Source organism: Saccopteryx bilineata, chromosome 6 (assembly GCF_036850765.1).
Source record: "Saccopteryx bilineata isolate mSacBil1 chromosome 6, mSacBil1_pri_phased_curated, whole genome shotgun sequence".
NCBI lineage: Eukaryota > Metazoa > Chordata > Mammalia > Chiroptera > Emballonuridae > Saccopteryx > Saccopteryx bilineata.
In genome coordinates this window covers 49,064,786-49,089,116 of record NC_089495.1, presented here as the reverse complement: position 1 = coordinate 49,089,116, position 24,331 = coordinate 49,064,786, and the positions used below count along the sequence as shown (strand labels likewise).

The 24,331-nt window shown below is 42.9% G+C and overlaps 1 protein-coding gene across 2 annotated transcripts in view; it reads left to right on the top strand.

Moving 5' to 3' along the window:
* The window catches only part of PCCA (propionyl-CoA carboxylase subunit alpha), a 450,416-nt gene that overhangs the window by 2,969 nt on the left and 423,116 nt on the right, over positions 1-24,331 (top strand). The window lies entirely within an intron of this gene.

Sequence of the window (24,331 nt, the reverse complement as noted above, 5' to 3'; positions counted from 1 at the left end):
AGGGGGAGGTGTGGAGAAGCAGATGGGTGCTTTTCCTATGTACCCTAATCAGGAATAGAATCCAGGACAGCCATACGCTGCCTAAAACTCTGGCTAGGGCAAGTTTGGAATTTTCTTAACTGTTTCTTCTTACTTTCAATGTGTTGGCAGAGATTACATCTTGTCTATTTTTGTGTTCTTAGAACAGTGCTCGACACAATAGATGCTGTTGTACAATGATGACAATACTGGTTGGAGCAGAGAGTTTCTTTTCTTTTTTGTGTGTGTATTTTTCTGAAGCCGGAAACCGGGAGAGACAGTCAGACAGACTCCCACATGCGCCCGACCAGGATCCACCTGGCACGCCCACCAGGGGGCGATGCTCTGCCCACCAGGGGGCGATGCTCTGCCCCTCCGGGGCGTCGCTCTGTTGCGACCAGAGCCACTCTAGCGCCTGGGGCAGAGGCCGAGGAGCCATCCCCAGCGCCCGGGCCATCTTTGCTCCAGTGGAGCCTCCGCTGCGGGAAGGGAAGAGAGAGACAGAGAGGAAGGAGAGGGGGAGGGGTGGAGAAGCAGATGGGCGCTTCTCCTGTGTGCCCTGGCTGGGAATCGAACCCGGGACTTTTACACGCCAGGCCGACGCTCTACCACTGAGCCAACCGGTCAGGGCAGAGAGTTTCTTTTTGCCAGTAAAGAATTCTTTTTGGAGGTGGCAAGAATCTCTGAAGTTCACTATTGCTTTAGGGGAAGTTGATCTACTTAGCGTTTCTTCATGCTTCTCTTACGTGAACTTGAAATGTGTTCCACTGAGTCTGTTTGAAGCAGAACTTTTTTTTTTTTAACAGAGACAAAGATTGAGTCAGAGAGAGGGATAGACAGGAACAGACAGACAGGAACAGAGAGAGATGAGAAGCGTCAATCATCAATTTTTCATTGTGTGCTGCAACACCTTAGTTGTTCATTGATTGCTTTCTCATATGTGCCTTGACCGCAGGCCTTCAGCAGACCGAGTAACCCCTTGCTGGAGCCAGTGACCTTGGGTTCAAGCTGGTGGGCTTTGTGCTCAAACCAGATGAGCCCGCATTCAAGCTGGTGACCTCGGGGTCTCGAGCCTGGGTCCTCTGCATCCCAGTCCGATGCTCCATCCACTGCGCCACCGCCTGGTCAGGCTGAAGCAGAACTTTTTAAAGATTTTTATTCCTCCCATTTCTCCCTCCGCCTCTGCAAGCTATTTGGTTGGCTGGAAAGCAGACTGATAACTCTAGACCAGGGGTCCCCAAACTTTTTACACAGGGGGCCAGTTCACTGTCCCTCAGACCATTGGAGGGCCGGACTAAAAAAAAAACTATGAACAAATCACTATGCACACTGCACATATCTTATTTTAAAGTAAAAAAACAAAATGGGAATGAATACAATATTTAAAATAAAGAACAAGTAAATTTAAATCAACAAACTGACCAGTATTTCAATGGGAACTATGCTCCTCTCACTGACCACCAATGAAAGAAGTGCCCTTTCCGGAAGTGTGGCGGGGGCCGGATAAATGGCCTCAGGGGGCCGCATGTGGCCCGCGGGCCCGTAGTTTGGGGACCCCTGCTAGACTCTAGTCTAGAGAATTCTAGTCATTGTTTTAGTCAGTTGACAGAATTTGCTTACTTCTAGAGTTCACCTTTTTATCTTGTTTTGTATATCAGCTTTTTAAATACCCAGTTTAAAGACACAGTTTTTTCTTCTGTCTACATTTTTCAGTGGCTCCAGAATTGTGGGTATTGGTAATTGCTTCAGTTTATTGAACTTTTATATGCCTTATATGGTTTTCACATATTACCTCTTAACCATGTAACTTGAGGTAAAGTATTTCAATTTTACAGAAGAGGAAACAGCTCAGAGAAGTGAATAACTTGCTTATGGATACAGTTGACTGAGATAGAATTTGAATGTTGGATGGTAAAATTCCAAAGCCTGGCTTTTGTCTCTCATATGAATAATGGTCTCTTCGTATATTCTCAAAGCTTGTATGCTTAAGCTTTGTGTACCTTAAAGTCCATGAATTTCTTTTTTAGTCATGGAAAGAAATCTTTAAGCATATCTAAATGCTTTAGAATTGCCTGGAGGTAAATCTACCTAATATGCTTATAGATTTCTGACAGTCATTTGGGAAAATAAATCTTAAGTTATTGTAGAAACTAGTTGTTTCTGGTCTGACAAAATGCTTGTGGACATTTGTGTATTTATATATCAACTTTTATTTTGTTCTTGAGAGTTTAACAATAGAAGAGTGATTTGTAAAACTGTTTTCTAATAAGGAGGAGAGATGGTGACATTTTTGACCAAGAGAATAAAGGAAAAGAAGTTCTTTAAATGTTTGCAATTTTTAGAAAAAGTGTGGGTAAATGAGAGAACAGGGATGACAAAGGAAATAAGGGAAGAAAATCTTTTTTTTTCTCTTTTTGGTAGAAACATCATAGTATTTCCTCTTCAGTACCCGGGGTTAGATGACTAAAATGTCTTATTGAATTGCTGGGAGGAGAGAAGGAAAGCAGTGCTGGTTTTTGGCTCAGTGATACGAAATAAAAGTTAGAGTCGGAGGAAGCGATCCCTGAGGGACATAGTGGCTAAGTTAATACAGTTAGTTAGCACTCCCCTACCTATGGGTTTTGCCATGGATTTGCCACAGAATCAACCTATCATGCATTGAAAATGTTTGGGGTGGCCCTGGCCGGTTGGCTCAGCGGTAGAGAGTCGGCCTGGCGTGCGGGGGACCCGGGTTTGATTCCCGGCCAGGGCACATAGGAGAAGCGCCCATTTGCTTCTCCACCCCCCCCCCCCTTCCTCTCTGTCTCTCTCTTCCCCTCCCGCAGCCAAGGCTCCATTGGAGCAAAGATGGCCCAGGCGCTGGGGATGGCTCCTTGGCCTCTGCCCCAGGCGCTAGAGTGGCTCTGGTCAGGCCAAGCGATGCCCCGATGCCCTGGAGGGGCAGAGCATCACCCCCTGGTGGGCAGAGCATCGCCCCAGGGGTGTGCCGGGTGGATCCCAGTCGGGCGCATGCGGGAGTCTGTCTGACTGTCTCTCCCCGTTTCCAGCTTCAGAAAAATACAAAAAATGTTTGGGGAAAAAATCCCAAAAAATTTCAAAGAGCAAAATTCAAATTTGCCACCATCTGAGCATTGTTTATATGAATCTACATGAGTAAAGTGATGTGTAGGTATACTCTGCCGTAGTTTATTGTGCAAATATAAATTATATACCAATACTATGCCATTTTATATAAGGAACTTGAGCATCTGTGAGTTTTTTGTATCAGGGGAGAATCCTGGAACCAATTCCCTATGGATACCAAGGAATGATTGTTTGAATAAAGAACCTTATTTACCTCTAAATTAGGATTTGGACAAAGGTAGAAGAGACAGTAAGATTTAGAGAAATTGTTTGAGAGAGGCAGTACAGTATTCATTCATTCATCTAGAGTTGCAGTTTTCTAACCATTCAAAAAGTGTTTTTGGAGCATCTACTAAGTGCCTGGCACTAAGGTACGCACTGAGGAGATTAGGACAAACTAAAACATACTGCTTCACCATGCCCTTGGCTTTAGAGAGGTCAAGGAATAAAAATAAAGACTGATGGAAGAATTTGAATAGGTCTTTAGTCTTAATGAGAATAATTTCAGTAACATGGTAGAATGTCATATGCAGAAATATTGTTTTAATTTGAAGATACTCTTCAATAGAGGAAGCAAATATATGATTTTTTTGGGGAAAATATTAAGAGTAGTGTATTATTTTTAAAGAGTAGTTTATTTTGAATGTCTATTGGTTTTTATTTTGAAAAAAAAGACTATAAACTGTGATGGGCTCAATGTAAGATCAAATTAAAGTAAATTTCAAAAATGTAAGAGACAGACTTTTAATTTTAGTCAGGAAAACTAATACAGAATCCATGGAATACATGTCATAGCTTAAAACAATCCAAATATATTTTTACACAGTTATGGAGGTTTAAATATCTGAAGTCAAACCTAACCTGTGGTGGTGTAGTGAATAGAGCAGGGGTCCCCAAACTGCAGCCCACGGGCCACATGCGACCCCCTGAGGCCATTTGTCTGGCCCTCGCTGCACTCCCAGAAGGGGCACCTCTTTCATTGGTGGTCAGTGAGAGGAGCATAGTTCCCATTGAAATACTGGTCAGTTTGTTGATTTAAATTTACTTGTTCTTTATTTTAAATATTGTATTTGTTCCCATTTTGTTTTTTTACTTTAAAATAAGATATGTGCAGTGTGCATTGGAATTTGTTCATAGTTTTTTTATGGTCCGGCCCTCCGACGGTCTGAGGGACAGTGAACTGGCCCCCTGTGTAAAAAGTTTGGGGACCCCTGGAATAGAGCATCAATGTGGAATGCTGAGGTCACTGGTTCGGGGCTCTGGGCTTGCCTGGACAAGGCACATATGGGAGTTGATGCTTCCTGCTCCTTTCTTCCTTCTCTCTCTCTCTCTCTCTCCTCTCTCTAAAATGAGTACATAAAAAAATCTTAAATTTTTTTTTGAAATCAAGGTGTCAGCAAGGCCACGCGCCCTCTGAAGGCTCTGGTGAGGAATGTTCCTTGCCTCTTGGAGCTTCTAGTGGCTCCAGGCATTCCTTGGCTGTGAGGCTGTATCACTGGCTCTCTGCCTCTGTCCTCATGTGGCCTTCTCTTTCTTTTTCCTTTATGTCCTCTCCTCCTCTTTCTTTCAGAAGGATACTTCCAACTGGATTTAGGGCCATGACAGGATCCAGGATGATCTCATCTCAAGATCCTTAAATATATCTGTAAAGGTTTTTTTTTAAAAAAAAGTCAAATCCACAAGTTCTAGGATGTAGACACATTATTCTGGGGGCCGTCGTTCAGTCTACATCTACCATGTGCCAGGCACTGTTTAGTGCTTGGAAGAATAACAGCAAGTGTTTTGCCCTGATTGTGGTTTTATTTGAGTAGAGAATACTGACAGTAGTATTCACATAGATAAATTCAAAGAGCGGTAAGTGCTCCAGAGGGGAAAAGGAAGGATAATTGGATAAAGAGTGGTGTTGGTGTTGGTGGGTAGTTCCTTAAGGAAATAGAAGAGACATTTCTGAGCATGTGGATTTGAACAGGAAACTCACCTAATTTACCATGTGATGATCTGGGAGACTAGCATTCTGAGGGAAGGCCAAGGCAACAGCTCTGAGGGGAGACTGCATTTGGTTTCATTGCATAAAGGGATGAATGTGGCACCTGTGGCTGGAGTGAAGTGAATGAGAGGTGAGTACTAGGAGATGAGGTAAATAGGACAGTCATGCAGGGGCCTGGATTAGAATTTATCCTGATGAAGTTCATTGGAGGATGTTAAACAAATTGAATTTACATTTGGAAATGTTGGTGGCACCGGCGTTAGACCAGTGGGGTCAGACTAGACCTTGGTTCAGCAGCCGTGGTACTTGAGTCCTGGCAAGGGAAGAATTCAGAGCCAAGACTCAAACTGTATGAGAAAGTTTATCTGGAAAGTCACAGAGGTAGAAGAAATGGGCTTTAGGGGACAAGTTACAGAGGCTATAGAAGGGGTCTTTGGAGCTTACAAGAGAGAAGGGTAAAGGTCACGTGCTTGGCGGTCAGGGAGAAGAAGGGAAGGGGAAAGGCACGAGTGTGCTCCCAGGAAGGAGAGTGAGCTGGGGTCTCCATCCTAAGTGCTTTTAAGGCTGGAGATTTTTAGGGAGGTTCCCAGGAGAGGATCCCAATAGAATCATCAGCTCTCCAGTTGTGTCCTTCAGGGTCATGATCTACACTGATTAGTCAGCTCCAGGGTAGAGGTCCTTAATCAATGCCGCTGGTCCAGAGGTCAGCCCAACATTGAGTTGCTTGTCTGGTTTTGCTGTTTTTCTGGGCCTGGAGCTGAAAACACAACTGAGGCCTGCCCTATCAACCTTGCTTTGATGACCTTCTGTACCTGGCCCATCGTCCTTGCTTTGCTTATGTCTAACTGCCTGCCACAGAAAGATCACTTGGACTTCTATGTGGAAAATGTGCTAGTGGGGACAGAATTGAAGAATGGGAGCAGGGAGACCAGTCAGGAGCCTATTGTAGAAGTTCAAGCTAGAGATGATGGCAGTCTGCACTGGCGTGGTAGCACTGGGGTTGGTGAGGACTAGTCAAACTTGGAATATATTTTGGAGCTACAGCCAATATTACTTGCTGTTGGGTTAGAAGGGAGATACAAGAGAGGAACCAAAGACTCTTGGAAAAGAAGACACAAAAAGCCACATGTAGAATTCCATTTATATAAAACGTCAGAATAGGCAGATGGATAGAGACAGAGAGTAGATTAGTGGTTGCCAGGGGCTGAGGGGCAGGGGGATGGGAGAGACTGGTAACAACTAAGGGATTTCTTTTTGGGGTGATGAAAAATGTTATGAAATCAGATAGTGGTGATGAGTCCACAACCCTGTAAATATACTGAAAACTGCTGAGTTGTATATTTAAAAGAATGAGTTTTATGGTATGTCTGTTATATCTCAGTTAACAAAAAAAGAATGATTTAAATGATTGACCTAAATTCTTGAATATGGTAGTGATTTAGAGATCTGGATGGCTGAAGCTTGGGAGGGAAGATCAAGACAAGTTACATGAAAATACTTTGAATTTACAAAACACAAAGGGGTTGATCTTATTTGTCATTTGTGGGGTGAGGAAAAGGAGAAATAGTCAGAAATCACCTTCTCAGGTTGATTAATGATTCTGTGGTAACTAAAAAAGGCACACATACTGGAGTTTCTCTTCAGATTGCATAAATCTTTCACCTTTTGCTTAAAAATGGCACAGAAGAGAAGCTGAGTTCACCTTTAATCATTAAATCACCTTCAAATGACTCTCATTTTATGGCTGAGGTTAAGTAACTTGCCCAATGTCACACAACAATTTAAGTTGCAATGCAGGATTGAAATTTAGATCTGACTTCAATGTCTTCATTATACTATGTTAACATATACTTAGTAAAAAAAAGAGAAAGTGAAAATTTTTTTGGGGCCCCAAAACTAGTTTGAACTTCATAGCAATAATGAAAAAGGGAAGCAGTAGGCTATAAAGCTGTCCCAGACTTCTAGTAAAGTGCAGTGCATAAAATACTGACCTGGAACATGAGGTCTCTGGTTCAAAACCTGAGCTTGCTTGGTCAAAGCACATATAAGAAGCAGCTACTAAGAGTTGATGCTTCCTGCTCCTCCCTCCCTGTTTGATCAGCATTGGAGGGACACACAAGGCCTGATGAGTTTTATAAGAAATTTATGCGTCTGTGAACAGATGGGCTGAGTCCAAAATGGTGTCAGCCCCGATTGTCTGGGGATTTAAGCTTTTATAGACTTAGTAAACAAGGCTATCTAGGAGGTTAGCTTTGGTGGGAATTTTGGGGTGGGGTGAGGATTTGCTCCAGCGGAAGGTTGGGTGAGGGGAGGTGGGATTATCAGTCACGTTTGCTCAGGTGGAGAGGTACGGGAACTTCCCCAGTGCCAGATCACTTAAAGTTTAACCTGGCTAGTTGGGGTATTTTGCTTAGGAGCCCTGGACCCGAACCTAAAGTTCCAGCCTTTTGTTGTTAAGGAAAATGGGCAAAGGTCTCTTCCGTAGCTACTTCCTGCTGGTTACTGTTATTGAAGCATTTGAGGGGAGGGCACGAAGGGGAGTCAGCTGCTTGTTGATATCAGTCTTTTGAGGTTCAGGTTAGGGCCTGGTATGGAGTGCTGGCTTGAAGTAGCATAATCTCTCCAGTGGATTGGTTTGTGAATACCTTGGCAGTCCTGCAGAAAAGAAGAAAGGTGGCCTACAAGACAGGGTCTGGAAGAAAATTAGAGTGAGGATAGGGAGGGTTATAGGACCTGTGAGCTGGGGTAGCCATGCATACCAATTGATCTTGTCTAACCAAGGATTTCAGGTGGTGGATTGACATTCTCTTATTTTAGTGGCTCTCAGTTAGTTTATGAGCTGCACCTCAAACTAGGCCTGATTGATTGACAAAGAAACAGCATTCCTCTTCTAGGAAGAGTCAAAATCCTCCTTTTTTGGCTGTGTGGAGATCTTTTTTTTTTTTTAATTTTTAAGTCTTTATTCATTTTAGAGAAGAGCAGGAAGCATCAACTCCCATATGTGCCTTGACCGGGCAAGCGCAGGGCTTCAAACTGGCGACCTCAGTGTTCCAGGCCGATGCTCTATCCACTGTGCCACCACAGGTCAGGCCAGATCTATTTTTTTTTTTTTTTTGGCTAAATTCTATTTATTCATTATAGAGAGGAGAGAGAGAGAGACAGACAGAGAGAGCGAAAGAGAAAGAGAAAGGGGAGGAGCAGGAAGCATCAACTCTCTTATGTGTCTTGACCAGGTAAACCCAAGGTTTCGAACCCGCAACCTCAGTGTTCCAGGTGGACACTTTATCCACTGCGCCACCACAGTCAGGCTGTGAGGAGATCTAATCCTTGTCTGTTTTATAAGGTAATGACTGTGAAGGAGTCTTTCAGTGGTCGGCAGACTCATTAGTCAACAGAGCCAAATATCAACAGTACAATGATTAAAATTTCTTTTGAGAGCCAAATTTTTTAAACTTAAACTATATAGGTAGGTACATTGGTATTAACTTAATTAATAGAGTACTCCTAAGCTTGCCTTTGCGCCCGCACATGGCATTTTGTGGAAGAGCCACACTCAAGGGGCCAAAGAGCCGCATGTGGCTCGCGAACCGCGGTTTGCTGACCACTGATCTATCTGCTCTTGTTAGTTTTCTATTTGATCTTGTAAGTTGATTACAATATCACCTAGGCTCTGGTGTAGGAGGGCGGCTGCTGCTGCTAGAGCTCTCAGGCAGGTTGGCCATCCCTTAACAGTAGTCTCAATATGTTTTGTTAAATAGGCTATGACATGTAGGTCTGGTCCTAGATCTTGTCCTAAGAGGCCAACAGCTATTCCCTCCCTTTCATCAGTGTAAAGTTTGAAGGGCCTGGTGAGTTTGGGGCGAGTAAGAGTGGGAGCTGAGACAAAGGATTGTTGGAGTTTTTAAAAGGGTGCAGAGATGTTTAAGGTGGGATCTAGAGGCTCTGGTAAGGGGTCCTTAGTTGCCTGATACAGAGGTTTTGCTAGGAGGCTGAAATTGGGAATTCGGATTTGAAAGTAACCTGCAAGTCCGAGGAATGATGGAAATTTTTGTTTTGAGGTTGGTGTGGAGAAGGAGGAAGTGAGTTTTTACTGGTCGGTCATCATGGCTTGGTGTTGAGGAGTGATAGTGAGTCCTAGGTAAGTGGCTTGGGGAGTTGAGATTTGGGCTTTTTTAGGGGAGACTCTAATCCTTTTCTGCAAGGAAGTTGGAAAGGGCAATGGTCTGTGTGTGATAATTGATAAGAGGAGTTCATCTACGTTTTGGAGAAGAACGCTAGGGTTTAGAACTAAAGCAGATAGGTAGAAGCTAGGGCTTGGCCGAAGAAGTGGGGGCTGTCTCGGAAGCCTTGGGGAAGGACCATCCCTGCAAGCTGGTGAGACGAGTGAGACAGGATCACTCCAGGTAAAAGCAAATAGGCTTTGAGAGTCTGGGTGTAGGGAATGGTGAAGAAAACATCCTTAAAATCAAGGACTGTAAAGTGGAAAGGTATTAAGGGGGACTAAGGGATAAGATAGTGTAGGGATTGGGAACAACTGGATGGATGAGAGAACTGCCTGATTAATAATTTCTTAGGTCCTGAGCCAGGCAATAGAAACCATCTGGTTTTTTGACTGGTAAAATGGCTCTCTAGGGAAAGCGGGTATTGTGGTTGACGGGAATATGAAGTCGAGTCTTTGGATTTGTATTCGGGTGGTGGCAGGCTACCAAGAGGGTGGGTGTGTCCCAAACTAGTGAATTAACCTGTGAGGGAGGCAGCAGGCACTCTTTAGGTTCAGGGGTAGTGAGGAGGAAGAAGAGGAGGAGGAGGAGGAGGAGGAGGAGAGAGGAATCTGAATTGGAGAGCTGAGGTGTTAGTGTATGGGAGGCTCTGAATTTAGACAAAATACCTCATCATAGAGTTGGGATTGGACAGCTGGGGATAATGTGGAAGGAATGTATAAAAGGAGTGTTTAGAAGAATACAGCTGAGAGGGGGAGTGGTGAGGGGTTTTGAGACCAGTCCATCAACTCCCACAACAGAGACCTAGGAGGGACTAGTAGGTCCTGAAAACTCTGATATGGCAGAGTAAGTTTGCCCTGTATCTGTGAGAAAGGAGATCAGCTTACCTGTTACCATTAGAGTTACCCTGGGCTCCTCTGGAGTTATTTTTGTGGGGGCCGTGTGGCCCAGGCACCCTTAGTCTTCAGTAGCCAGTCCTAGGAGGCTGGGCAAGCCAAGGTCCAATGGATTGTGTTGTCCAGAGGGAAGGGATGGCACCCTACCTTAAGAGGTCTGGTCACAGTCAACCTTCCAGTGGCCTTTTTGCCACATTTGGGACAGGAGCCTGGGGGAGGTTGGGGATTAGGGCAGGCACTTGCTCAGTGTCGCTCCTTGCTGCGTTTAAAGCAGGGACCAGGTGTGAGTTTATTCTCCTCCCTCTGGCCCTGATTTTTTTTTAATTGGAGCCTTGGATGGCTGTGGCTAGCATTTGGTATTTAGCCTGATCTCTTCTGTTTTTGTATTTTGGCCTCTTCATCTCTGTTATTAAAGATCTTGAAGGCTATATTTAAGAGATTCTTTGGTGGGATTTGAGGGCCTTCATCTAATATTTGTAGTTTTTGTCTAATGTCTAGGGCCAATTGGTAAATAAAAAGCATGTTTAATAAGAGGTGACCCTTGGTAGACCTGGGATCAAGGATGATATTTTGAAAGAGCCTCTGTTAGGTGAGAAAAAAAGAGGGCAGTATTTTTATTAGATTCCTATCTCTATAAGTTTCTTTTCTTTCTTTCTTGTTTTTTTACAGGGACAGAGAGAGGGATTCATAGGGACAGACAGACAGGAACAGAGAGAGAGAGAGATGAGAAGCATCAGTCATCAGTTTTTTGTTGTAACACCTTAGTTGTTCATTGATTGCTTTCTCATGTGCCTTGACTGTGGGGCTACAGCAGACCGAGAAACCCCTTGCTCAAGCCAGCGACCTTGGGTTCAAGCTGGTAAGCTTTGCTCAAACCAGATGAGCCCGTGCTCAACCTGGCAACTTTGGGGTCTTGAACCTGGGTCCTTGCGCATCCCAGTCTGATGCTCTATCTGCTGGGCCACCGCCTGGTCAGGCAATCTCTATAAGTTTCTTATAGGTAACAGCAGGGGTCCCCAAACTTTTTACACAGGGGGCCAGTTCACTGTCCCTCAGACCATTGGAGGGCCGGACTATAAAAAAAACTATGAACAAATCCCTATGCACGGCCTAGCGTGCGGAGGACCCGGGTTCGATTCCGGCCAGGGCACACAGGAGAAGCGCCCATTTGCTTCTCCACCCCTCCGCCGCGCTTTCCTCTCTGTCTCTCTCTTCCCCTTCCGCAGCCAAGGCTCCATTGGAGCAAAGATGGCCCGGGCGCTGGGGATGGCTCTGTGGCCTCTGCCCCAGGCGCTAGAGTGGCTCTGGTCGCAACATGGCGACGCCCAGGATGGGCAGAGCATCACCCCCTGGTGGGCAGAGCATCGCCCCTGGTGGGCGTGCCGGGTGGATCCTGGTCGGGCGCATGCGGGAGTCTGTCTGACTGTCTCTCCCTGTTTCCAGCTTCAGAAAAATGAAAAAAAAAAAAAATCCCTATGCACACTGCACATATCTTATTTTAAAGTAAAAAAACAAAACAAAACGGGAACAAATACAATATTTAAAATAAAGAACAATAAATAAATAAATAAATAAAATAAAAAAAAAGTAAATTTAAATCAACAAACTGACCAGTATTTCAATGGGAACTATGGGCCTGCTTTTGGCTAATGAGATGGTCAATGTGCTCCTCTCACTGACCACCAATGAAAGAGGTGCCCCTTCCAGAGGTGTGGCAGGGGCCGGATAAATGGCCTCAGGGGGCCACATGCGGCCCACGGGCCGTAGTTTGGGGACCTCTGGGTAACAGCCTTATGGGCAATTTTCTTTAACCCTGCTAGTAAACAGGTGATCACATGGACTTGGTGGTGGCAACCAGGAGAGTGTGTTTGATAGCCCCAGTGGGAGTCTTCTCAACGAAGGGCTGCTGCCCCCACTAGCTGGGGATTGTCTGGTCTATGGAGGTTGTCGGCATGAGCTTGCACTGCTTTTCCTCAAGTGAGAGAGTGGAGCTTAATATATATTTGTATAAGTAGTGGGGTCAGATGAGAAGGACCCAAGGTGTTTTTCAATTTGAGAAAGATTGACCACTGAGAATGGAACATGGACCTTGCTCCAGCTGCTTCTCGCAAGGGTAAGACTGGGGCAGGGAGGGAGGCCGAAGTGGGAGCTGTCTGAGCTGCTCTGGAGCAGGTGTGGGGCGGTGAGAAAACAGGACTAGGGTTAGAGGCCGGGAGCAGAGGGCTGAGGGTGGGGCTGGAGAGTCCTCTACGGCCAGTGGCACATGGCGAGGTCTGCGGGCTCACAGTCAGATTCAGGCGGGGAAAGAGGGAGGTTTGCAATTTGGAGTGAAGGAGAAAGATTAGGTAGGTGGAGCGGGACTGCCAGAGGGGTTTGGGAGCGGAGGGTGAAGGAGGCCTGGACATAAGGGATTTCTAACCGTTTTCCGTTGTGTGACAGAAGTTGTTGAGGTCGTGTAGGATTTTGAAATTGAAAATGCCATTTTCTGGTCATTGAGAATCATTGCCTAGTTTATATTGAAGCCAGACTGTGTTGCAAAATAAAATAAGGTGTTTTGGCTTGATGTCTCCCTTAAGGGTGAGACAATATAAATTGTGGAGGAGACAGCCTAAGGGACTGGATTTTGGAGGTGTGAAGTGTGTGTTGCCCATAGTGTGGGGGGAGAGAGAGAGAGAGAGAGAGAGAGAGAGAATGGTGACAAGGGCAGGGGTGAGTGGCTGACGATGATTCTTTTTTTTTTTTTATAAGGCTTTATTCATTTTAGAGAGAGGAAAGAGAGAGAGAGAAAGTCAGGGGCAAGGGGAGCAAGAAGCATCAACTCAGAGTTGCTTCATGTATGTGCCCTGACCGGGCAAGCCCACGGTTTTGAACCAGCGACCTCAGCATTCCAGGCGCAGCTCCATCCACTGCGACACCACAGGTCAGGTGCTAACGATGATTCTTGATAGTGACTCGCTAAGGACAGGTGTCCCTGTTGATAGACAAATCATCCTGAGAGAGTGAGGGGAGTCCCTTAGGTCAGGAATCCCCAAGTCTAAGGGGTCCTAAGCCAGGAGGCTGAGGAGTCTTCTGGCCTTGTGCTAGCGCTTTGGAGATGAGAGTGAGGGTGAGGGAGCAAATTGGAAAACTTGGTTAGAGGGTCCGTAGGGTCACTCATCCAATTGATGACCAGTATGGACTGAGATGTCGGCAGTGGAGAGGAGAAACTTCTGATGGCCAGCATCCTTCTTGGCTGGCTCAGGAGAGTCCTGGGGAAGAAGCTGGTGCAGGTCGGTCCCTCAACCCTGAGCGGGACTCAGAGGTTAGCTCAGGACGAGCTGTCCCTGCCTACTGCTCTTTGAGTTGCAAGCCTGAGATGTTTGGGGACCCGAGCCCTCCTCTGGTCCTGCCCACATAGGATCCTCCTGAGTTTCGGCGCCAAATGTTAGGTTGCCAAAGGAGGGATGCACAAGGCCCGACGAGTTTTATAAGAAATTTATGCATCTGTGAACAGATGGGCTGAGTCCAAAATGGTGTCAGCCTGAGTGTCTGGGGATTTAAGCTTTTATAGACTTAGTAAGCAAGGCTATCTAGGAGGTTAACTTTGGTGGGAATTTTAGGGCGGGGTGAGAGGATTTGCTCCAGCGGGAGGTTGGGTGAGGGGAGGTGGGATATCAGTCAAGTTTGCTTAGGTGGAGAGTTATGGGAACTGCCCTGGTGTAGATCACTTAAAGTTTAACCTGGCTAGTTGGGGTATTTTGCTTAGGGGCCCTGGACACTGCCATCTCTTTCTTTCTCTTCCCCTCTCCCCTCTCTAAAATCGGTAAATAAATATCTTTTTAAAAAAATCATTCATTCATCAGAATCAATGAACCTTGTCCTAGCAATCCAATAAATACTTTCTTTGGCCTGACCTGTGGTGGCGCAGTGGATAAAGTGTCAACCTGGAAATGCTGAGGTCGCCGGTTCGAAACCCTGGGCTTGGTCAAGGCACATATGGGAGTTGATGCTTCCAGCTCCTCCCCCCCTTCTCTCTCTCTGTCTCTCCTCTCTCTCTCTTTCTCCCTCTCCTCTCTAAAATGAATAAATAAATAAATAAATTAAAAAAAAATAAATAATACTTTCTTTGGTCTGACCAGTGGCGCAGTGGATAGAGCATTGGCCTGGGATGCTGAGGACCCAGGTTTGAAAGCCCGAGATCAGCTTGAACACACGTTCATCTGACTTGAGCACGGGCTCACCATCTTGAGCGCTGGGTCGCTGGCTTGAGCATGGGATAACAGACATGAACCCAAGCTCCCTGGGGGTCACTGGCTTGGCTGGACCCCCCTCATCAAGGCACAAATGAGAGAGCAATCAATGAACAACTAAGGTGCCACAACGAAGAATTGATGCTTCTCATCTCTCTCCTTTCCTGTCTGTCCTGTCCTTTCTCTCTCTTCCTCTCTCTCTCTCTCTCAAAATAACTAAATACTTTCTTTGTTACTCATTTGACAAAAAATTGCAGTGATATTTCCCATCTCATTAGTTGCTATTAATCTGGAACTTTGTGAAAGTTATAGTTGTGTAAAAGCAGTTCTGTGGAGTTGGGATGGGTAGGTTTCCTGGAGGCAGGGCCTGAAAAGGGATTTTGTGCAGAAGGTGGTCAAGAGAAGAGTGAAGGCAGCGGGATAGAGCAGGGAAGAATCTGCTAAGCCAAGGCATCCGCTATACTGGAGTGGGAAGAATGGTGTGGCAGGGAAACTATGGAGCTATGATGAGGTTTGAGTTGTTGTGTATAGTTTTTTGCTGCTTTAGCTTACTGTGGAGACAGAGACCAAGAATCTCGAGATTGGATCCCCTCTCTCAATTACTAGGTGTTTAGCATTGCTTTCAACAGAAGGTCTTGGCAGACAGTCGAAGATTGGAAAGGCCAGTGAGGTCCTGAAGACTAAATATCCTGCTCACAAAAATTGGGATACCCCCTAATTTTTGTGAGCAGTATACATCGTCAGTGTCTACCTGTGTAAAAGAAAAATCTGTGCTTAAGTGAAAAAGCCTCACTTCCATGAGTGTGTTTAGAGGGCTCCCTCCTTCTTAGGTGACAATAAACAGTCACTCCCAGTCTGTTAAAACACTGAAATATCAGCAGATGCTTCCCAGTTCTGCATCATGAAACATGGAAGAGAGGACCCTCACCTGGAAATGTTGAAGTTGAAGCACTGACGGAAGTTTATTTTTATCTTTGGTAGGATCGATGTATGACTCCTTCAACTTACAGTTTTGAGGATAGTTTCTTTGAAGCAGAATGCATCTGGATGAGGAATTAAACTGTTCACAGAATCTTCTTCATATTCACTTGAATGCCAGTGTGGGTATATTAGAACAACATAATTTTTTGCAGAACTAGTGGTTAAATTGTTCTTTAAAATAATTATTACTGCCTGACCTGTGGTGGCGCAGTGGATAAAGCGTCGACCTGGAAATGCTGAGGTCGCCAGTTCAAAACCCTGGGCTTGCCTAGTCAAGGCACATATGGGAGTTAATGTTTCCAGCTCCTCTCCCCTGTCTCTCTCTCCTCTCTGTCTCTCTCTCTCTCCCTCTCTCTCTCCTCTCTAAAATGAATAAATAAAAAAATTAAAAAAAAATAATTATTACTGAATTTACCAGTTTGGGCTGTCACATGAGATCATGTCTAGAATATGAAAATAGGTGCTATCTTGGTTTGGAAAACGATATTCATTTCCCCTGTTTGCAGTGGATGAAAGACATGCATCCAGTTTATTTAAAGGTTCTACATTCTCCCTCCCACATTTTGTTTAAGAGTTATTCTATGCTTACTGTAATCTATGCAAAACTGTGCTAGGCAATTTACACATTGTCATTTAATCCTCACAGTAGCCTATATCCTGGCTAATTACTGTTATTATGCCAGTTTACATATAAGGAAATTTCCTTTATTTTTAACAAATGTCAGAGCCAACATTCAAACCCAGGTCAGAATCTGTAAGAGTCTAGCTCTTAATTACTATATTATTAGTTTAATGCTAACTCCTAAATGGCCTGGTATAATTTTAAGAAAAAAGGACAGTTTTCCTGCATAATTTGGTTTAGTTTTATTTGTAGTACCTACATTTCCTTGATACTTTATAGTTTATAAAGCTTCATTTGATCCTTTTAACAGCTCTGTAGGAAAGCAGGAGAGGTGTCATCACCTACATTTTATAGATGGAGTCTAGAGAAATGATTTGTTCAATGCCGCATAGCTATAAAGCAGTGGGGCAGAGTTGACCCAGTCTTGTGACTCTGAAGGTCATGCTTCTTCCTATGTGATAGCAGGCATCTCCTTTCTAAGTGTGGAAAATATAGGCAATCTTTATTCTTGCAGAAGAGAACCAGTGCAATGTGCTATGGGGAAGTCATTTTGCACATGCTGACCTTTCTCCTTTTGGCTGTGATAGGCTAAGTAGTCTTTATAAATAAATGGAGTTTTAATGAACTTGCAGTCCTGTTGCTAGGAAGTATTTTAAAAGAATTTTGGACTGGGCTTGTAGCCAGTTTGTTATATGCTTAACAAAAACAATAAACATTAAAATTCTGTGTATAAGTCCAAATGAGCAGATTTTTGCTAACTTGTTTCATGCATTAAAAAAATTGTTGTACCTCTACAAATTTGTCTGATTTTTGACCTGAGTTCTTTCTTTGAATTTCTGTGAAAGTCCACCAGAATAAACAGGAACAAAGAGAATTTTTATGGGGCAGAGTACAAACCAGTTCAGACTCACTGTGAGAAAGACCCAAACCCTTTTCTCTCAATAATAGTTCTGCTGTTATAGTTTTGTCTGTTTGTGCCATTTCTATTTATAGTTCCTTGGCTAACCAGGATCATCCATGTTTTTTAAAAGTTGAGGCCACACTATCACAAATTCACATGTGTACAAGCTGTATGCTTGCTTTCAATTTTTTTATAATGGTGGTAAAATATAGTCTGTTCGGTCTTCAGAACCAACTATTTTAAATACTAATAAAAAGATTGCAAAAAACCAGTTTTGAGCAGTTAGGTATAATGCTAAAGCTTCTACATTTTGGCCAAGTATAGCTTATAATAGAGTTGATTTAGTTTTAAGAATTGTGTGGTACAGATGTTTTATGTTATTGGTAGCTTCCTGAAAGTAAATAAAGTATACGTTGAGTCAGCTGACCTAAACATTTCTTAGAGCTTGGCCACTTGCACATTTCTTTCTTTTTTTTTTTTATGAATAAATTTTTATTTTAATGGGGTGACATCACTAAATCAGGGTACATATATTCAAAGAAAACATTTCCAGGTTATCTTGTCATTTAGTTCTGTTGCATACCCATCACCCAAAGAGAGATCGTCCTCCTTCACCCTCTATCCAGTTTTCTTTGTACCCCTCCCCCTCCCCTCTCCCTCCTTCCCTCCCCCTACCCCCTGTAACCACCCCACTCCTGTCCATGTCTCTTAGTCTCACTTTTATGTCCCACCAATATATGGAATCCTGCAGTTCTTGTTTTTTTCTGATTCACTTATTTCACTCCGCATAATGTTATCAAGATTCCACCATTCTGCTGTAAGTGCTCCGATGTCATCATTTCTTCTAGCTGAATAGTATACCATGGTGTATATGTGCCCCATCTTCTTTATCCAGTCTTCTATTTTTTTTACAGTGATTAAAAGCCTTTAAGCAAACTCTTGGGCCAATACAGCAAGAATCCATAAAAGAGTAGTGTCCTTAACATGTTCACGAAGTCCAAGTTGGCCCCAACACCATGCCAAATCCCTGAAAAATGCAACCCAACCCCAGTTCAGTCTGTTAGGAGCTGTCACAGGGAGCAGGAGTCCAGGAAAAGTCCACATCCAGGAAAAGTCCTCATGGCACTGGAATTGTTGTCACCATTCTATACTTTGCAGCTCATGTCCAAGTCCCAATGACCGCTGCTTCTAGCTGGTAATGATTCAGGTAGACTGGAAAAGCCATTTGCAGCATGCGTGGATATGGAGCTTCTGTTCTCCTCTGCCTGGAGCGATGAGACCAGGTTGCTTTTCCCTGGAGCTCTGCGACTGTGGCATGGTAAAGAGAACCTTGGGATACACTAAGCTGGGTGGCAAAGGTAGATTCATAATAGAAGTTGGCAAAAGGGGGAAAGAGAGCTCTAAATTAAGAGTAGGTCCCAGCCTGAAATATGAGTGGGGCATTGAGGTAGGAGGGATAAAGGAAACACTATATATTAAGCAAAGCAGCAGAAAATAGGACTATCAACACCCACAACAGAGATCTTTGAGGGAAGAATAAAAAACCTGACTATTCAGGCAAAACATAGTTAAGTGGCCTTTGTGCAAATGAGATCAGTTTACCTGCTTCTTGGAAGAAATACCCTAGGCTCATCCACAGTGTCATAGATGGGGCCGACAGCCCTGGGCACCTTCCGCCTTCAGTGGCAAACCCCAGCATTCTGGGCAAGGTTAGGTCATAGGTGGCTGGAGCAGGGCTGGAAGAGACTGAACCCTCCCTTAGAGGAGCGAGGGGGAAGCCTACCTTCCAGTGTCCCTGTTTCCTCACAGCAGAGGCATGTAAGCCTGGCAGGCTTTAGCTCAATGACCTTCCTTTCCACTATTGAAGCAGGACCCAGATGGCATCCTATGAGACCCCTTTGGGGCGCTGGAGCCTTTAAGGATGTATCCTAAAAGCTGGTAGTTCCCCTGATCTCTGTTGGGCTTTTTCTGCCTCTAGGTATCTTAAAAGCCATGCTCAGAAGATCTCACTGAGGGGTTTGAGGATTCCCATCCGCCTATATAAATCTTTTCCATATAGCTGGAGCTATTTGGAAAAAGACAAAACAGTGTTATTAGCTGGATCTATTGTAATAAAGAAGGTAGTAGTTTGCAGGCGAAAAAGATTTGGTGTCTCCTGTTCATCAGCATTCAAAAGAAATGTAATTTTTTTTTTTTTTTAGGTAAAAAGCATGATATGGCAGACCTGTAGGAGTTCCAGGATATGACTACCCCTTTTTAAATTTTTTTTTTAAATTGACCTTAAAATGTTTGCTGAGTACACTTTAATAATACCTTAACTTTAAAGATTGTAAGCATGACAGAATACATTAAATGCTTTTGCTCCATATGCAGGAGCATTTTCAGTTTAGCCAGTTTAGGAAATCCAATAATAGAACAATGCATACAGACAATGAGCTATAACATGCATAGCAGCCTCTCCTGTTCTGACAGAGGTTACTATAGATCCGGAATATGTATCCACTGTAATGTGGACATAGGACTGTTTGCCAAATGAAGGTATATGAGTAACATCCATCTGCCAAAGTTGTCCTGGTAGGGGTCCTTGAGGGTTAACTCCAAATGAAGGGGCAGTATAGGACCCCTTGGACAGGATTTCCCAATCTGCCGTGCTGCTTCCCGAGAAAGTTGAAACTGTTTATACCGGGCTGCAGCGTTCTGGTGATGAATAGTATGAGACTTGCTCGGTCTGTCATGGTTGCTCCATATAATTTTCTTTTGGGTAGCTTGATCAACAAGGGCATTCCTAGGCCCTGGCCGGTTGGCTCAGTGGTAGAGCACTGGCCTGGTGTGCAGGATTCCCGGGTTTGATTCCCAGTCAGAGCACACAGAAGAAGCGCCCATCTACTTCTCTACCCTTCCCCCTCTCCTTCCTCTCTGTCTCTCTCTTTTCCTCCCGCAGCCAAGGCTCCACCAGAGCAAAGCCACCCCGGGCACTAAGGATGGCCCCATGGCCTCTGCCTCAGGCGCTAGAATGGCTCTGGTGGCAACAGAGCGTGAACACCCCAGTTGGGCAGAGCATTCCCCCCCGGTAGGCATGCCAGGCGGATCCCGGTCAGGTGCATGTGGGAGTCTGTCTGACTGCCTCCCCATTTCCATCTTCAGAAAAATACAAAAAATAAATAAATAAAAGAAAAAATACAACAACAACAACAAAAAAAAAAATAAAAGAGAAAAAAAAAGAGAAGAAGAAAAAAAAGGGCATTCCCTTCTGCTAAAGCTCCAGAGAGCATGGAGTGAGCTTGAGTATGTCTTATGAAACATGGAGCTCTATGTTAAGTCTTTGAAGAAGGAGGAACTGCTGAAATAGTTCATCAGCATTTGTCCCTAAGACAGCAGTCTTTATAGAGGAAACACCATAAGTAAATATTTGCTGTCTGTCTATAGATTAAAGGGGGAATATGGCAAATGCTGAAAAGCCATGATCTTTGTGCCCCTCCCTCCCCCTACCCCCTTCCTCTCCTCCCCCCACCCTGTAACCCCCACACTGTTGTCCATGTCTCTGAGTCTCATCTGTATGTCCCACCTATGTATGGAATCATATAGTTCTTAGTTTTTTCTGATTTACTTCTTTTGCTCAGTATAATGTTATCAAGGCCCATCCATGTTGTTGTAAAAGATCCGATGTCATCATTTCTTATGGCTGAGTAGTTAGTATTCCATAGTATATATATACCAAAGCTTTTTAATCCACTCGTCCTCTGATGGACACTTGGGCTGTTTCCAGATCTTTGCTATTGTGAACAATGCTGCCATAAACATGGGGGTGCATTTCTTTTTTTCAAACAGTGCTATGGTGTTCTTGGGGTATATTCCTAACAGTGGTATAGCTGGGTGAAAAGGCAGTTCGATTTTCAGATTTTTGAGGAATCTCCATACTGTTTTCCACAGTGGCTGCACCAGTCTGCATTCCCACCAGCAGTGCAGGAGGGTTCCCTTTTCTCCACATCCTCGCCAACACTTATTCTGCGTTGTTTTATTGATGAGCGCCATTCTGACTGGTGTGAGGTGATATCTCATTGTGGTTTTAATTTGCATTTCTCTAATCATTAGTGATGTTGAACATTTTTTCATATGCCTATTGGCCATTGGTGGTCCTCTTTGGAGAAGTGTCTATTCATTTCTTTTTCCCATTTTTTGATTGGATTGTTTGTCTTCCTGGTATTAAGTTTTACAAGTTCTTTATAAATTTTGGTTCTTAACCCCTTATCAGACGCAATGTCAAATATATTCTCCCATTGTGTAGTTTGTCTTTTTATTCTGTTCTTATTGTCTTTAGCTGTGCAGAAGCTTTTTAGTTTGATAAAGTCCCATTTGTTTATCCTGTCTTTTATTTCACTTGCCTGTGGAGACAAATCAGCAAATATATTGCTGCGAGAGATGTCAGAGAGCTTACTGCCTATGTTTTCTTCTCAGATGCTTATGGTTTCACAGCTTACATTTAAGTCTTTTATCCATTTTGAGTTTATTTTTGTGCATGGTGTAAGTTGGTGGTCTAGTTTCATTTTTTTGCAGGTAGTTGTCCAATTTTTCCAACACCATTTGTTGAAGAGACTGTCTTTAACTCATTGTATTTTCTTACCTCCTTTGTCAAATATCAGTTGTCCATAGAGCTGTGGGTTTATTTCTGGGTTCTCTGTTCTGTTCCATTGATCTATGTGCCTGTTCTTATGCCAGTACCATGCTGTTTTGAGTACAATGGCCTTATAATACAACTTGATATTCGGAAGTGTGATACCTCCCGCTTTATTCTTCCTTTTCAAGATTGCTGAGGCTATTCGTGTTCTCTTTTGGTTCCATATAAATTTTTGGAATATGTGTTCTATATCTTTGAAGTAAGTCATTGGTATTTTAATCGGTATTGCATTGAATTTATAAATTGCTTTGGGTAATATAAACATTTTAATGATGTTTATTCTTCCTAACCATGAGCACGGTATATGCCTCCACTTATTCGTATCTTCCCTGATTTCTTTTATCAATGTTTTATAATTTAAAAAAAAAATGTTTTATAATTTTCCGAGTACAAGACTTTAATCTCCTTGGTTAGATTTATTCCTAGGTACTTTTTTTGGTTGCAATGGTAAAGGGAATTGATTCCTTGATTTCTCTTTCTGACAGTTCATTATTAGTGTATAAAAATGCCTCTAATTTCTTAGTATTGATTTTATATCCTGCCACCTTGCCGAATTCATTTATCAGGTCTAGTAGTTTTTTGATTGAGACTTTAGGGTTTTCTATATACAATATCATATCATCTGCAAATAATGATAGTTTTACTTCTTCTTTTCCAATTTGGATGCCTTTTATTTCTTTTTCTTGTCTGATTGCTGTGGCTAGGACTTCCAGAACTATGTTGAATAAGAGTGGTGAAAGGGGGGCACCCCTGCCTTGTTCCTGATCTTAAGGGGGATTGCTTTTAATTTTAGCCCATTGAGTATGATGTTGGCTGTGGGTTTGTCATAGATGGCCTTTATCATGTTGAGGTATGTTCCCTGTATTCCCACTTTGCTGAGAGTTTTGATCATGAATGGGTGCTGGATTTTATCAAATGCTTTTTCTGCATCTATTGAAATTATCATGTGGTTTTTCTCCATTCTTTTGTTTACGTGATGAATCACATTGATTGATTTGCAAATATTGTACCAGCCTTGCCTCCCAAGAATAAATCCCACTTGATCATGGTGTATGATTTTTTTTATATATTGCTGGATCCGGTTTGCTAATATTTTTGTTGAGGATTTTTGCATCTAAGTTCATCAGGGATATTGGCCTATAATTTTCTTTTTTTGTGTTGTCTTTGTCTGGTTTTGGAATCAGAATTATGCTCGCCTCATAAAAGGAGCTTGGAAGTCTTCCTTCCTCTTGAATTTTTTGAAATAGCTTGAGAAGGATAGGAGTTAGTTCTTCTTTGAATATTTGGTAAAATTCACTTGTGAAGCCATCAGGCCCAGGACTTTTCTTTTTTGGGAGTTTTTTGATAGCTGTTTCAATCTCATTTGTTGTAATTGGTCTGTTTAGGTTTTCTGATTCTTCCAGATTGATTTTTGGAAGATTATATGATTCAAGGAATTTGTCCATTTCATCTAGGTTGTCAATTTTTTTGGTGTACAGTTCTTCATAGTATTTTCTTACAATATTTTGTATTTCTGTTGTGTCAGTTGTCTTTCTCCACTCTCGTTTCTAATTTTATTTATTTGAGTCCTCTCTCTTTTTTTCTTGGTGAGTCTCGTTAAAGGTTCATCGATCTTGTTTACCTTTTCAAAGAACCAGCTCCTGGTTTCATTGATCCTCTGTATTGTTTCTTTAGCCTCTATGTCATTTATTTCTGCTCTGATCTTTATTATTTCCTTCCTTCTATTAGCTCTGGGCTTTACTTGCTGTTCTTTTTCTAGTTCTTTTAGATGCAGGGTTAAGTTGTTTATTTGAGCTTTTTCTAGCTTCTTGAGGTACTGCTTTTGCTGTGTCCCATAAATTTTGAGTTGATGTATGCTCATTATCGTTTGTTTCTAGGAATTTTTAAATTTCTTCTTTGATCTCAATGTTAACCCATTCGTTATTTAATAACATGCTATTTAGTTTCCAAGTGTTTGAATGTTTTTCAATTTTTCTATTGTGGTTGATTTCTAGTTTAATGCCATTGTGATCAGAGAAAGTGCTCGATATGATTTCAATCTTCTTAAATTTATTCAGACCGCTTTTGTGCCCTAACATGTGGTCTATTCTAGAGAATGTACCATGAGCACTTGAAAAGAATGTATATTCTGCTGTTTTAGGGTGAAAGGTTCTGAAGATATCTATTAAATTGTGTTGATCTAATATGTCCTTTAAGTCTGCTGTTTCTTTGTTAATTTTCTTTCTTGAGGGTCTATCTAATGATGTTAATGGGGTATTGAAATCCCCTACTATTATAGTATTGCTGTTGATCTAGCTCTTTAAGTCCATCCAGGTCTGCTTTATATATTTAGGTGCTCCTATATTAGGTGTGTAGATATTTATAATGGTTATATTTTCCTATTGGATTGCTCCCTTTATCATTATGTAGTGACCTTCTTTATCTCTAACTATGGTCTTTGTTTTAAAGTCCATTTTGTCTGATATAAGTATTGCTACCCCAGCTTTTTTTTCGTTTCTATTTGCGTGAAATATTGTTTCCATCCTTTTATCTTCAGTCTGTGTGCATCTTTTGATTTAAGGTGTCTCTTGTAGACAGCATATGTATGGGTCCTGTTTTCTTTTTTTTTTTTTTTTGTATTTTTCTGAAGCTGGAAACGGGGAGAGACAGTCAGACAAACTCCCGCATGCGCCCGACCGG